Source organism: Schistocerca nitens, chromosome 8 (assembly GCF_023898315.1).
Source record: "Schistocerca nitens isolate TAMUIC-IGC-003100 chromosome 8, iqSchNite1.1, whole genome shotgun sequence".
NCBI lineage: Eukaryota > Metazoa > Arthropoda > Insecta > Orthoptera > Acrididae > Schistocerca > Schistocerca nitens.
In genome coordinates this window covers 120,930,816-120,944,888 of record NC_064621.1, presented here as the reverse complement: position 1 = coordinate 120,944,888, position 14,073 = coordinate 120,930,816, and the positions used below count along the sequence as shown (strand labels likewise).

The window sequence follows — 14,073 nt, the reverse complement described above, 5'->3', positions numbered from 1 at the left end:
CTGCCAGGAAGTTTCATATCAGCGCACACTCCGCTGCAGAGTGAAAATCTCATTCTGGAAACATCCCCCAGGCTGTGGCTAAGCCATGTCTCCGCAATATCCTTTCTTCCATGAGTGCTAGTTCTGCATGTTTCGCAGGAGAGCTTTGTTAAGTTTGGAAGGTAGGAGACGAGGAACTGGCAGAAGTAAAGCTGTGAGTACCGGGCGTGAGTCGTGCTTCGGTAGCTCAGTTGGTAGAGCACTTGCCCGCGAAAGGCAAAGGTCCCGAGTTCGAGTCTCGGTCGGGCACACAGTTTTAATCTGCCAGGAAGTTTCATATCAGCGCACACTCCGCTGCAGAGTGAAAATCTCATTCTGGAAACATCCCCCAGGCTGTGGCTAAGCCATGTCTCCGCAATATCCTTTCTTTCAGGAGTGCTAGTTCTGCAAGTTTCGCAGGAGAGCTTCTGTAAAGTTTGGAAAGTAGGAGACGAGGTACCGGCAGAAGTAAAGCTGTGAGTACCGGGCGTGAGTCGTGCTCCAGTAGCTCAGTTGGTAGAGCACTTGCCCGCGAAAGGCAAAGGTCCCGAGTTCGAGTCTCGGTCGGGCACACAGTTTTAATCTGCCAGGAAGTTTCATATCAGCGCACATTCCGCTGCAGAGTGAAAATCTCATTCTGGAAACATCGCCCAGGCTGTGGCTAAGCCATGTCTCCGCAATATCCTTTCTTTCAGGAGTGCTAGTTCTGCAAGTTTCGCAGGAGAGCTTCTGTAAAGTTTGGAAGGTAGGAGACGAGGTACTGGCAGAAGTAAAGCTGTGAGTACCGGGCGTGAGTCGTGCTTCGGTAGCTCAGTTGGTAGAGCACTTGCCCGCGAAAGGCAAAGGTCCCGAGTTCGAGTCTCGGTCGGGCACTCAGTTTTAATCTGCCAGGAAGTTTCATATCAGCGCGCACTCCGCTGCAGAGTGAAAATCTCATTCCGGAAACATCCTCCAGTCTGTGGCTAAGCCATGTCTCCGCAATATCCTTTCTTTCAGGAGTGCTAGTTCTGCAAGTTTCGCAGGAGAGCTTCTGTAAAGTTTGGAAGGTAGGAGACGAGGTACTGGCCGAAGTAAAGCTGTGAGTACCGGGCGTGAGTCGTGCTTCGGTAGCTCAGTTGGTAGAGCACTTGCCCGCGAAAGGCAAAGGTCCCGAGTTCGAGTCTCGGTCGGGCACACAGTTTTAATCTGCCAGGAAGGTTCATATCAGCGCACACTCCGCTGCAGAGTGAAAATCTCTTCTGGAAACATCCCCCAGGCTGTGGCTAAGCCATGTCTCCGCAATATCCTTTCTTTCAGGAGTGCTAGTTCTGCAAGTTTCGCAGGAGAGCTTCTGTTAAGTTTGGAAGGTAGGAGACGAGGAACTGGCAGAAGTAAAGCTGTGAGTACCGGGCGTGAGTCGTGCTTCGGTAGCTCAGTTGGTAGAGCACTTGCCCGCGAAAGGCAAAGGTCCCGAGTTCGAGTCTCGGTCGGGCACACAGTTTTAATCTGCCAGGAAGTTTCATATCAGCGCACACTCCGCTGCAGAGTGAAAATCTCATTCTGTAAACATCCCCCAGGCTGTGGCTAAGCCATGTCTCCGCAATATCCTTTCTTTCAGGAGTGCTAGTTCTGCAAGTTTCGCAGGAGAGCTTCTGTAAAGTTTGGAAAGTAGGAGACGAGGTACCGGCAGAAGTAAAGCTGTGAGTACCGGGCGTGAGTCGTGCTTCGGTAGCTCAGTTGATAGAGCACTTGCCCGCGAAAGGCAAAGGTCCCGAGTTCGAGTCTCGGTCGGGCACTCAGTTTTAATCTGCCAGGAAGTTTCATATCAGCGCGCACTCCGCTGCAGAGTGAAAATCTCATTCCGGGAACATCCTCCAGGCTGTGGCTAAGCCATGTCTCCGCAATATCCTTTCTTTCAGTAGTGGTAGTTCTGCAAGTTTCGCAGGAGAGCTTCTGTAAAGTTTGGAAGGTAGGAGACGAGGTACTGGCAGAAGTAAAGCTGTGAGTACCGGGCGTGAGTCGTGCTTCGGTAGCTCAGTTGGTAGAGCACTTGCCCGCGAAAGGCAATGGTCCCGAGTTCGAGTCTCGGTCGGGCACTCAGTTTTAATCTGCCAGGAAGTTTCATATCAGCGCACACTCCGCTGCAGAGTGAAAATCTCATTCCGGAAACATCCCCCAGGCTGTGGCTAAGCCATGTCTCCGCAATGTCCTTTGTATCAGGAGTGCTAGTTCTGCAAGTTTCGCAGGAGAGCTTCTGTAAAGTTTGGAAGGTAGGAGACGAGGTACTGGCAGAAGTAAAGCTGTGGGTACCGGGCGTGAGTCGTGCTTCGGTAGCTCTGTTGGTAGAGCACTTGCCCGCGAAAGGCAAAGGTCCCGAGTTCGAGTCTCGGTCGGGCACACAGTTTTAATCTGCCAGGAAGTTTCATATCAGCGCACACTCCGCTGCAGAGTGAAAATCTCATTCTGGAAACATCCCCCAGGCTGTGGCTAAGCCATGTCTCCGCAATATCCTTTCTTTCAGGAGTGCTAGTTCTGCAAGTTTCGCAGGAGAGCTTCTGTAAAGTTTGGAAGGTAGGAGACGAGGTACTGGCAGAAGTAAAGCTGTGAGTACCGGGCGTGAGTCGTGCTTCGGTAGCTCAGTTGGTAGAGCACTTGCCCGCGAAAGGCAAACGAGTCTCGATCGGGCACTCAGTTTTAATCTGCCAGGAAGTTTCATATCAGCGTGCACTCCGCTGCAGAGTGAAAATCTCATTCCGGAAACATCCTCCAGTCCGTGGCTAAGCCATGTCTCCGCAATATCCTTTCTTTCAGGAGTGCTAGTTCTGCAAGTTTCGCAGGAGAGCTTCTGTAAAGTTTGGAAGGTAGGAGACGAGGTTCTGGCAGAAGTAAAGCTGTGAGTACCGGGCGTGAGTCGTGCTTCGGTAGCTCAGTTGGTAGAGCACTTGCCCGCGAATGGCAAAGGTCCCGAGTTCGAGTCTCGGTCGGGCACACAGTTTTAATCTGCCAGGAAGGTTCATATCAGCGCACACTCCGCTGCAGAGTGAAAATCTCTTCTGGAAACATCCCCCAGGCTGTGGCTAAGCCATGTCTCCGCAATATCCTTTCTTTCAGGAGTGCTAGTTCTGCAAGTTTCGCAGGAGAGCTTCTGTTAAGTTTGGAAGGTAGGAGACGAGGAACTGGCAGAAGTAAAGCTGTGAGTACCGGGCGTGAGTCGTGCTTCGGTAGCTCAGTTGGTAGAGCACTTGCCCGCGAAAGGCAAAGGTCCCGAGTTCGAGTCTCGGTCGGGCACACAGTTTTAATGTGCCAGGAAGTTTCACATCAGCGCACACTCCGCTGCAGAGTGAAAATCTCATTCTGGAAACATCGCCCAGGCTGTGGCTAAGCCATGTCTCCGCAATATCCTTTCTTTCAGGAGTGCTAGTTCTGCAAGTTTCGCAGGAGAGCTTCTGTAAAGTTTGGAAAGTAGGAGACGAGGTACCGGCAGAAGTAAAGCTGTGAGTACCGGGCGTGAGTCGTGCTTCCGTAGCTCAGTTGGTAGAGCACTTGCCCGCGAAAGGCAAAGGTCCCGAGTTCGAGTCTCGGTCGGGCACTCATTTTTAATCTGCCAGGAAGTTTCATATCAGCGCGCACTCCGCTGCAGAGTGAAAATCTCATTCCGGAAACATCCTCCAGGCTGTGGCTATGCCATGTCTCCGCAATATCCTTTCTTTCAGTAGTGCTAGTTCTGCAAGTTTCGCAGGAGAGCTTCTGTAAAGTTTGGAAGGTAGGAGACGAGGTACTGGCAGAAGTAAAGCTGTGAGTACCGGGCGTGAGTCGTGCTTCGGTAGCTCAGTTGGTAGAGCACTTGCCCGCGAAAGGCAGTTGGCCTTTGGCTGTGCTGCGGTGAGGACGCGCTGTTTGTGTTCCTGCCGCGGAGCGAGCGCTTGTGTTGTTTACATCGTACTCGGCCGTTTCGCGCGTGCCGTACTCAGCATATAGATCACCATGGCGCACCAATACAGAAAATCGACGCTCAAATTTACGTTCCGCAACGAATTCGCACGGCCCAAAGCACTCGAAGTCGAACGATTTCTACGAGAAGAAGTTAAAATCCCGGCGACCGACATTCTCGGCATTCACTTGTCCATTGTGAGTAGTATCGTATATGTCAAGATCATCAACGACGCAACATGTGAACGGATCGTTCGGGACACGAAACAGGGCCTCCGTTTCTGCCATGCTGATGGCAATGTGGGGACTGTACACGTCGATTATTCTGGCATGGGACTTCGCACGATCAGAATTTTCGAACTTCCTTTCGAATTACCGGCGGAGGACGTCGTGACAGCGCTGCGCCCCTACGGCACGGTCCATGATCATATTGCGGAAAAATGGACGCAATTCCAGACATATCCTGTGCTGAATGGAGTCCGCCAGGTCCGAATAGAACTTAAAAGACATGTACCTTCATATCTGACTATCGGTGGCTGCCGTGCCATCGTCATCTACGATGGGCAACCAAAGACCTGCTCTGGTTGTGGGAAGGAGGGACATCTTAAATCAGAATGTCTCCAACGTCGAATCACGCAACTGCCGCCGGCTGACGCAGACCCGCTATCGCAGCCGACGCTGCTTCCCGTGACTTATGCAGCAGCCCTCACGACAGCTACCACTTCACCACGACGGCCGACATCCACTGTTGGGTCGCGGCTCCATCCTCCAATACAGGGCGATGACGACACACCCGTTCCACAAGCTACGGATTCAATTCCGATGCCGCCGCCCCCGTCGACGGATAACAACATACATGACGATAGCATGGCCGTAGACTCGCTTATTGTGCCTACAGGTGCATTTGTGCCGGAACGTCGGGAATCTTTGCCGTCTTCTGACACTGAAGGACACTCCAGGAAGCAACGCTCCCCGAAGCGACGGAAGCGGAGGCGTAGAGCAACTTCCGAACGGGATGCGACGCAGCCTCCAGAGGACGAAGACTCCACCTTCAATGACGACGCTACCACAGAGGCAGCCGCCATTTGCTGCAGTGTGGCACCACCGAACGGAACTGAGGACACACCACATATACCTACAGTGGCAACATCGGATGCCGATATGCAGGACAGATGCTGCCCACCACCTTCTGGAGTGCAAGCACCCATGCCGAGTCCTGAGGACGCTAGGGAAGCAGATCTTGCATTGAGTTCCCCGACGTGGGCGGATGACCACGACGACGACGGAACCATGCAAGTTACGCCAACAGGGCCCACGCCATTGGCGCCGGCTCTCTAGAAAGGACGGCAGGTGCGCTTTGTGGGGATGCGGCGGTGTCAATAGAGTCAGAAGCGCCATAGGCAATTCCAGTCTTAATGGATAACTTAACACCTGCGGTTCGGCAACAAGCATATCATATCGCCACGCTTAACCTCAACACGATACGAACGGTAGTGAAGATCCAGTTGCTGCGTGAGATGCTTCGTTCTGCGGATGTTGACATTGCCCTGTTGCAAGAAGTGTATATAGCGGCCCTCCCCGTTTTCTACGGTTACGTGACACATATGTCACCGGCGGACCGGAATGGCAGCGGTACGGCAATACTAGTGCGCGACGGAATTGCCATCGAAGAAGTGACTTACATTCCATCAGGAAGGGGGCTGGCGATCACAGCACTGGGCACACGCATCATTAACATCTACGCTCCATCAGGAACTGACCAACGCCGCGAACGATCGCTGTTCTACTCGGAGGATATCGCCCCCCTCTTTCTCAGCCGCTACGATCAATATATCTTCGGCGGCGACTTTAACTGTGTGCTCCACCCCAAAGACCAAGTCCCACACTTCTCGACTTGTCAAGAACTTCGGCTCCTGGTTCGTGATCTGCTTCTCACTGACACGTGGGAGACAGTGCACGGTGACCGTCCCGGGCCGACATACCTTACTAGTCACTCGGCCAGTCGCCTAGACCGCATTTATGTCTCACGAGCTCTAGCGCCGGAAGTATTGGACGCCGAACGTTGGCCGCTTGCCTTCTCCGATCATAGCGCTTTCATATGCACACTCACTCTACAACAGCAGCGAATATGGCGCAGCCGAGGACCCTGGAAGCTGAATGTGGCACATCTTCAAGACCCGGAATGCCGTCGAATTATCGCCAACACATGGCTGGATTGCGAACGTCGTCTTCCCCGATATCCTTCGACTCTAGCATGGTGGGTGGACTGTGCAAAACCAGCGTTTCGGCGTGTGCTAACTCAATTCGGTAAAGATATCGCAGCTTGGCATCGTCACACATTGGACTTTTATTACACGATGCTTCGCGAACTCGACGGCCAACCACCATCTCCAAACCGACAAATGGAAAGCCGCCGAATTAAAGGTCAAATATTGTCTCTTACGAGGAAACGTTTGGAGGGGGTCGTCGTGCGATCGCGACGTCACGACCGAGCGGACGGAGAAAACCCGTCTATGCACCACATCGTGCTCGACAGCCGCCGACGCCGACAGCAGCTGATCACGGACCTCGTATTGCCAGGTGGTAGGGTCGTACTGACTCAGGCCGCGGTTACAGAAGCCTTTGCAGATCACTATCGCCAGTTTTACGACGAGGTGAATACAGAGGAGGAGGACGCGGACGATCACGACATACTGCAGCACGTGTCGCACACCCTCGACAATGCAGCAGCGGCGACGCTGTTAGGTGGAATTACACGGGACGACATCGAGGACGCGCTTAACAAGGGAGCACTCAAAAAATCTCCCGGGCCAGACGGACTGCCGCTCGAGTTTTATCGGACTTTCCGCGATCTAATGATGCCCCGATGGATCAGCATGTACCAAGAACTGATGACCCCCGGTTCCCACGTGCCACCTGCATTCGTGGAAGGTCTCCTTATACCGATACACAAGCCTTCAAGAGGTCGGACGGTCGAGGACTACAGGCCCATTACAATGCTCAACTCGGACTATAAAATCTTCGCCCGACTACTCGCCAGCCGCATAAAGCAGGTTCTGCCCCTACTCCTCTCAATGGAGCAAACGACACAGGGCGGAGTGACCAACATGCAAACGGCAACCAGCGAATGCAGGGATTTAATAGCCATCACCACATGCTGTCGCCTTCGAGCTGCTCTGATCTCCATTGATTTCGACCACGCCTTTGACAGAGTTCACCACAAGTTCCTTCTGTCCGTTATGGCCCGCATGGGCTTCCCGCCTGACTTTCTCGACATCTTTCAGCGCCTTTTCCGTGGAGCTGCATCCCGTGTACTGGTGAATGGACGGATTGCGGGTCCCTTTCCGATCCGACGGTCAGTTCGCCAAGGATGCCCACTCTCCATGATCCTTTACGCGATCGCACTCGAACCACTTGTCGGAGGGTTGAAAAACAGGCTCTCGGGAATGTCATTGAGGGATCACACCTTTCACTGCAGGATATATGCTGATGACCTGCTATTACTTGTCCGATCTGGTGACGAGGTACGATCGGTGATACAATGGGTCAATCGCTATGGATTGGCAGCGGGCAGCCTCATGAATGTGGCCAAGTCGGCAGCGATGCCGATTGGGAGAGGTCTACACGAGGACGCTTTAGCCCCACTCCCACTAGTTAACAAGATCCGGTTCTTGGGCATAACATTTACACAGGATGTGCGCCGCACGGCTGCAATGAACTATGCACAATTACTACAGGTCATACGCACAGAAGTTCGCCGGAACTTACTTCGACGGATGGACCTCCTACAGCGTGTGGAATACCTCAACCTTCACGTGGCGACTAAGATGATCCACATGGCCCAGGTCCTACCGATATCGACAGCGATGGCACACAGATTGCAAGCAGCGTTTGGATATTACCTTACCGCCGGACACCTATTCAAAGTCCGCTACGAAACACTCACCCTCCCTCCGCGTGATGGCGGACTGGGACTTATAAATGTACGAGCAAGAGCTACAGCGTTATACTTGTGCACAATGATGAAATTGTGGACCCACAAAGATGCTTCCCTTACGGGACGTCTGTTAGAGGAATTGCTGCCGGCGTCTCTTCTGCCACCTGTCACGGTTGCGCACATTACACCTTCACTCTCGCACCTCTCGGCATTTATTCTTGAATACAGTTACGTGCACCCAGACCTTCCCAACACTCGCACTCCCAAGGCGAGAGACGTTTACAGACTGCTGCTAAGGTCCATACCTCGGAATGTGATTGAGAGGAAGAGTCCTACGACCCTATGGCCGGCAGTGTGGAGAGCGGTCCAGAAGCCGTTCCTCCCCACGCGGGAACGAGCCGCGTGGTACCAGGTGGTGAACGGGAAGGTTGTAACACGACAACGGCTGCACGCTATTGGGATGACGGATTCCCCCCTTTGCCCACGTTGCCACCTCGTGGATACTGACGAACACCGTTTAACATGTGGATCGGCGTTAGAGGTATGGCTGCTAGTGCAGAAGATCCTCGCCTGCTACCTACGTATCGCGCCTCGCACAATTGAGCCACGGCTCCTACTTTGTCCAGAGGATACTTATTTCCCACCTGCGAAGAATCACGCTCTCACATGGTTTAAAGGCATGTCCATATACTACCTCTTTCGCGATGATGAGAAGATGGTGCTTGATTACTGGCAATTTCTCCAGGACAGTCATAGCACACTTGAGTGTACACCCCGATACCGACAGCTATTCGCGAACTATTTGCGCAGTGTCTTCGACAACCCCCCTCACAGTTGGGGAGTACCGGGCAGAGGATGACCGCCGACATGGGGCTCCACACGCCGCGAAATGTTGTAACAATTTGGAACATGGCATCTGTACGCCGAGGGGCCATGCCCATGGAATGGCGTGCGGGATTCGGTTACATTTTTCTTTCGTTATTATCTATCATCACACTATTAGTTTCAAATTCTTTTTCATAGTTTAGAAGAAACTCATGTTCTGTTGTTGCTACGGCTGTAATTTTCTAATTTTGTTTGTTGTAACTGAAAGACGCCTTTTGTCCATGTAATAAAAAAAAAAGTAAAAAAAAAAGGCGTTGGGTTGGTAAGCGAATGGTTAAGAGTTCAAACCTTGTGCGATGCTTTAAATATATATATATATATATATATATATATATATATATATATATATATATATATATTGCAAAAAAAAAGAGGTGGTAGAGCACTTGCCCGCGAAAGGCAACTAAAAAAAAAGAAAAAAAAAAGTTGGTAGAGCACTTGCCCGCGAAAGGCAAAGGTCCCGAGTTCGAGTCTCGGTCGGGCACACAGTTTTAATCTGCCAGGAAGTTTCATATCAGCACACACTCCGCTGCAGAGTGAAAATCTCATTCTGGAAACATCCCCCAGGCTGTGGCTAAGCCATGTCTCCGCAATATCCTTTCTTTCAGGAGTGCTAGTTCTGCAAGTTTCGCAGGAGAGCTTCTGTAAAGTTTGGAAGGTAGGAGACGAGGTACTGGCAGAAGTAAAGCTGTGAGTACCGGGCGTGAGTCGTGCTTCGGTAGCTCAGTTGGTAGAGCACTTGCCCGCGAAAGGCAAAGGTCCCGAGTTCGAGTCTCGGTCGGGCACACGGTTTTAATCTGCCAGGAAGTTTCATATCATCGCACACTCCGCTGCAGAGTGAAAATCTCATTCTGGAAACATCCCCCAGGCTGTGGCTAAGCCATGTCTCCGCAATATCCTTTCTTTCAGGAGTGCTAGTTCTGCAAGTTTCGCAGGAGAGCTTCTGTGAAGTTTGGAAGGTAGGAGACGAGGTACTGGCAGAAGTAAAGCTGTGAGTACCGGCCGTGAGTCGTGCTTCGGTAGCTCAGTTGGTAGAGCACTTGCCCGCGAAAGGCAAAGGTCCCGAGTTCGAGTCTCGGTCGGGCACACAGTTTTAAACTGCCAGGAAGTTTCATATCAGCGCACACTCCGCTGCAGAGTGAAAATCTCATTCTGGAAACATCCCCCAGGCTGTGGCTAAGCCATGTCTCCGCAATATCCTTTCTCTCAGGAGTGCTAGTTCTGCAAGTTTCGCAGGAGAGCTTCTGTAAAGTTTGGAAGGTAGGAGACGAGGTACTGGCAGAAGTAAAGCTGTGAGTACCGGGCGTGAGTCGTGCTTCGGTAGCTCAGTTGGTAGAGCACTTGCCCGCGAAAGGCAAAGTTCCCGAGTTCGAGTCTCGGTCGGGCACACAGTTTTAATCTGCCAGGAAGTTTCATATCAGCGCGCACTCCGCTGCAGAGTGAAAATCTCATTCTGGAAACATCCCCCAGGCTGTGGCTAAGCCATGTCTCCGCAATATCCTTTCTTTCAGGAGTGCTAGTTCTGCAAGTTTCGCAGGAGAGCTTCTGAAAAGTTTGGAAGGTAGGAGACGAGGTACTGGCAGAAGTAAAGCTGTGAGTACCGGGCGTGAGTCGTGCTTCGGTAGCTCAGTTGGTAGAGCACTTGCCCGCGAAAGGCAAAGGTCCCGAGTTCGAGTCTCGGTCGGGCACACAGTTTTAATCTGCCAGGAAGTTTCATATCAGCGCACACTCCGCTGCAGAGTGAAAATCTCATTCTGGAAACATCCCCCAGGCTGTGGCTAAGCCATGTATCCGCAATATCCTTTCTTTCAGGAGTGCTAGTTCTGCAAGTTTCGCAGGAGAGCTTCTGTAAAGTTTGGAAGGTAGGAGACGAGGTACTGACAGAAGTAAAGCTGTGAGTACCGGGCGTGAGTCGTGCTTCGGTAGCTCAGTTGGTAGAGCACTTGCTCGTGAAAGGCAAAGGTCCCGAGTTCGAGTCTCGGTCGGGCACACAGTTTTAATCTGCCAGGAAGTTTCATATCAGCGCACACTCCGCTGCAGAGTGAAAATCTCATTCTGGAAACATCCCCCAGGCTGTGGCTAAGCCATGTCTCCGCAATATCCTTTCTCTCAGGAGTGCTAGTTCTGCAAGTTTCGCAGGAGAGCTTCTGTAAAGTTTGGAAGGTAGGAGACGAGGTACTGGCAGAAGTAAAGCTGTGAGTACCGGGCGTGAGTCGTGCTTCGGTAGCTCAGTTGGTAGAGCACTTGCCCGCGAAAGGCAAAGGTCCCTAGTTCGAGTCTCGGTCGGGCACACAGTTTTAATCTGCCAGGAAGTTTCATATCAGCGCACACTCCGCTGCAGGGTGAAAATCTCATTCTGGAAACATCCCCCAGGCTGTGGCTAAGCCATGTCTCCGCAATATCCTTTCTTTCAGGAGTGCTAGTTCTGCAAGTTTCGCAGGAGAGCTTCTGTAAAGTTTGGAAGGTAGGAGACGAGGTACTGGCAGAAGTAAAGCTGTGAGTACCGGGCGTGAGTCGTGCTTCGGTAGCTCAGTTGGTAGAGCACTTGCCCGTGAAAGGCAAAGGTCCCGAGTTCGAGTCTCGGTCGGGCACACAGTTTTAATCTGCCAGGAAGTGTCATATCAGCGCACACTCCGCTGCAGAGTGAAAATCTCATTCTGGAAACATCCCCCAGGCTGTGGCTAAGCCATGTATCCGCAATATCCTTTCTTTCAGGAGTGCTAGTTCTGCAAGTTTCGCAGGAGAGCTTCTGTAAAGTTTGGAAGGTAGGAGACGAGGTACTGACAGAAGTAAAGCTGTGAGTACCGGGCGTGAGTCGTGCTTCGGTAGCTCAGTTGGTAGAGCACTTGCTCGTGAAAGGCAAAGGTCCCGAGTTCGAGTCTCGGTCGGGCACACAGTTTTAATCTGCCAGGAAGTTTCATATCAGCGCACACTCCGCTGCAGAGTGAAAATATCATTCTGGAAACATCCCCCAGGCTGTGGCTAAGCCATGTCTCCGCAATATCCTTTCTCTCAGGAGTGCTAGTTTGCAAGTTTCGCAGGAGAGCTTCTGTAAAGTTTGGAAGGTAGGAGACGAGGTACTGGCAGAAGTAAAGCTGTGAGTACCGGGCGTGAGTCGTGCTTCGGTAGCTCAGTTGGTAGAGCACTTGCCCGCGAAAGGCAAAGGTCCCGAGTTCGAGTCTCGGTCGGGCACACAGTTTTAATCTGCCAGGAAGTTTCATATCATCGCGCACTCCGCTGCAGAGTGAAAATCTCATTCTGGAAACATCCCCCAGGCTGTGGCTAAGCCATGTATCCGCAATATCCTTTCTTTCAGGAGTGCTAGTTCTGCAAGTTTCGCAGGAGAGCTTCTGTAAAGTTTGGAAGGTAGGAGACGAGGTACTGGCAGAAGTAAAGCTGTGAGTACCGGGCGTGAGTCGTGCTTCGGTAGCTCAGTTGGTAGAGCACTTGCCCGCGAAAGGCAAAGGTCCCGAGTTCGAGTCTCGGTCGGGCACACAGTTTTAATCTGCCAGGAAGTTTCATATCAGCGCACACTCCGCTGCAGAGTGAAAATCTCATTCTGGAAACATCCCCCAGGCTGTGGCTAAGCCATGTCTCCGCAATATCCTTTCTTTCAGGAGTGCTAGTTCTGCAAGTTTCGCAGGAGAGCTTCTGTAAAGTTTGGAAGGTAGGAGACGAGGTACTGGCAGAAGTAAAGCTGTGAGTACCGGGCGTGAGTCGTGCTTCGGTAGCTCAGTTGGTAGAGCACTTGCCCGCGAAAGGCAAAGGTCCCGAGTTCGAGTCTCGGTCGGGCACACAGTTTTAATCTGCCAGGAAGTTTCATATCAGCGCACACTCCGCTGTAGAGTGAAAATCTCATTCTGGAAACATCCCCCAGGCTGTGGCTAAGCCATGTATCCGCAATATCCTTTCTTTCAGGAGTGCTAGTTCTGCAAGTTTCGCAGGAGAGCTTCTGTAAAGTTTGGAAGGTAGGAGACGAGGTACTGGCCGAAGTAAAGCTGTGAGTACCGGGCGTGAGTCGTGCTTCGGTAGCTCAGTTGGTAGAGCACTTGCCCGTGAAAGGCAAAGGTCCCGAGTTCGAGTCTCGGTCGGGCACACAGTTTTAATCTGCCAGGAAGTTTCATATCAGCGCACACTCCGCTGCAGAGTGAAAATCTCATTCTGGAAACATCCCCCAGGCTGTGGCTAAGCCATGTCTCCGCAATATCCTTTCTCTCAGGAGTGCTAGTTCTGCAAGTTTCGCAGGAGAGCTTCTGTAAAGTTTGGAAGGTAGGAGACGAGGTACTGGCAGAAGTAAAGCTGTGAGTACCGGGCGTGAGTCGTGCTTCGGTAGCTCAGTTGGTAGAGCACTTGCTCGCGAAAGGCAAAGGTCCCGAGTTCGAGTCTCGGTCGGGCACACAGTTTTAATCTGCCAGGAAGTTTCATATCAGCGCACACTCCGCTGCAGAGTGAAAATCTCACTCTGGAAACATCCCCCAGGCTGTGGCTAAGTCATGTATCCGCAATATCCTTTCTTTCAGGAGTGCTAGTTCTGCAAGTTTCGCAGGAGAGCTTCTGTAAAGTTTGGAAGGTAGGAGACGAGGTACTGGCAGAAGTAAAGCTGTGAGTACCGGGCGTGAGTCGTGCTTCGGTAGCTCAGTTGGTAGAGCACTTGCCCGCGAAAGGCAAAGGTCCCGAGTTCGAGTCTCGGTCGGGCACACAGTTTTAATCTGCCAGGAAGTTTCATATCAGCGCACACTCCGCTGCAGAGTGAAAATCTCATTCTGGAAACATCCCCCAGGCTGTGGCTAAGCCATGTCTCCGCAATATCCTTTCTTTCAGGAGTGCTAGTTCTGCAAGTTTCGCAGGAGAGCTTCTGTAAAGTTTGGAAGGTAGGAGACGAGGTACAGGCAGAAGTAAAGCTGTGAGTACCGGGCGTGAGTCGTGCTTCGGTAGCTCAGTTGGTAGAGCACTTGCCCGCGAAAGGCAAAGGTCCCGAGTTCGAGTCTCGGTCGGGCACACATTTTTAATCTGACAGTTGATAGTCTGCGTTCGGCAGGGCAGCAGTGCTCACCGCGCTCGGCCGTCCACGCCGCTGCCCGCGCGGAGTGTTTTGTTTACTTCCTCGTCAAAGCGCTTCTCAGTCGAACAAGCTGTAATGGCCAACTCTTACAGGAAGAACACTCTTAAGTTCACCTTCTCAAAGGAATACGCACGACCCAAAGCACTGGCCGTCGAACGCTTCCTACGCGAAGACGTGAAGATCCCGCGTGACGAACTCATCGGCATACACCTATCGATCATTAGCAGCGTCGTTTATGTTAAGATGACTTCCGACGCTGCCT

General features: G+C 52.1%; 1 protein-coding gene and 2 non-coding genes across 4 annotated transcripts in view; all 3 read left to right on the top strand.

The window, feature by feature from the left end:
- Positions 1 to 14,073, top strand: part of LOC126198459 (uncharacterized) — a 263,192-nt gene that overhangs the window by 31,808 nt on the left and 217,311 nt on the right. The gene's annotated exons all lie outside the window — the stretch shown is intronic.
- On the top strand, positions 11,267 to 11,341 carry Trnas-uga (transfer RNA serine (anticodon UGA)). Its single transcript has one exon. It is a non-coding gene; the product is annotated as a tRNA-Ser (tRNA).
- Trnas-uga (transfer RNA serine (anticodon UGA)) lies at positions 12,771 to 12,845 on the top strand. Its single transcript has one exon. It is a non-coding gene; the product is annotated as a tRNA-Ser (tRNA).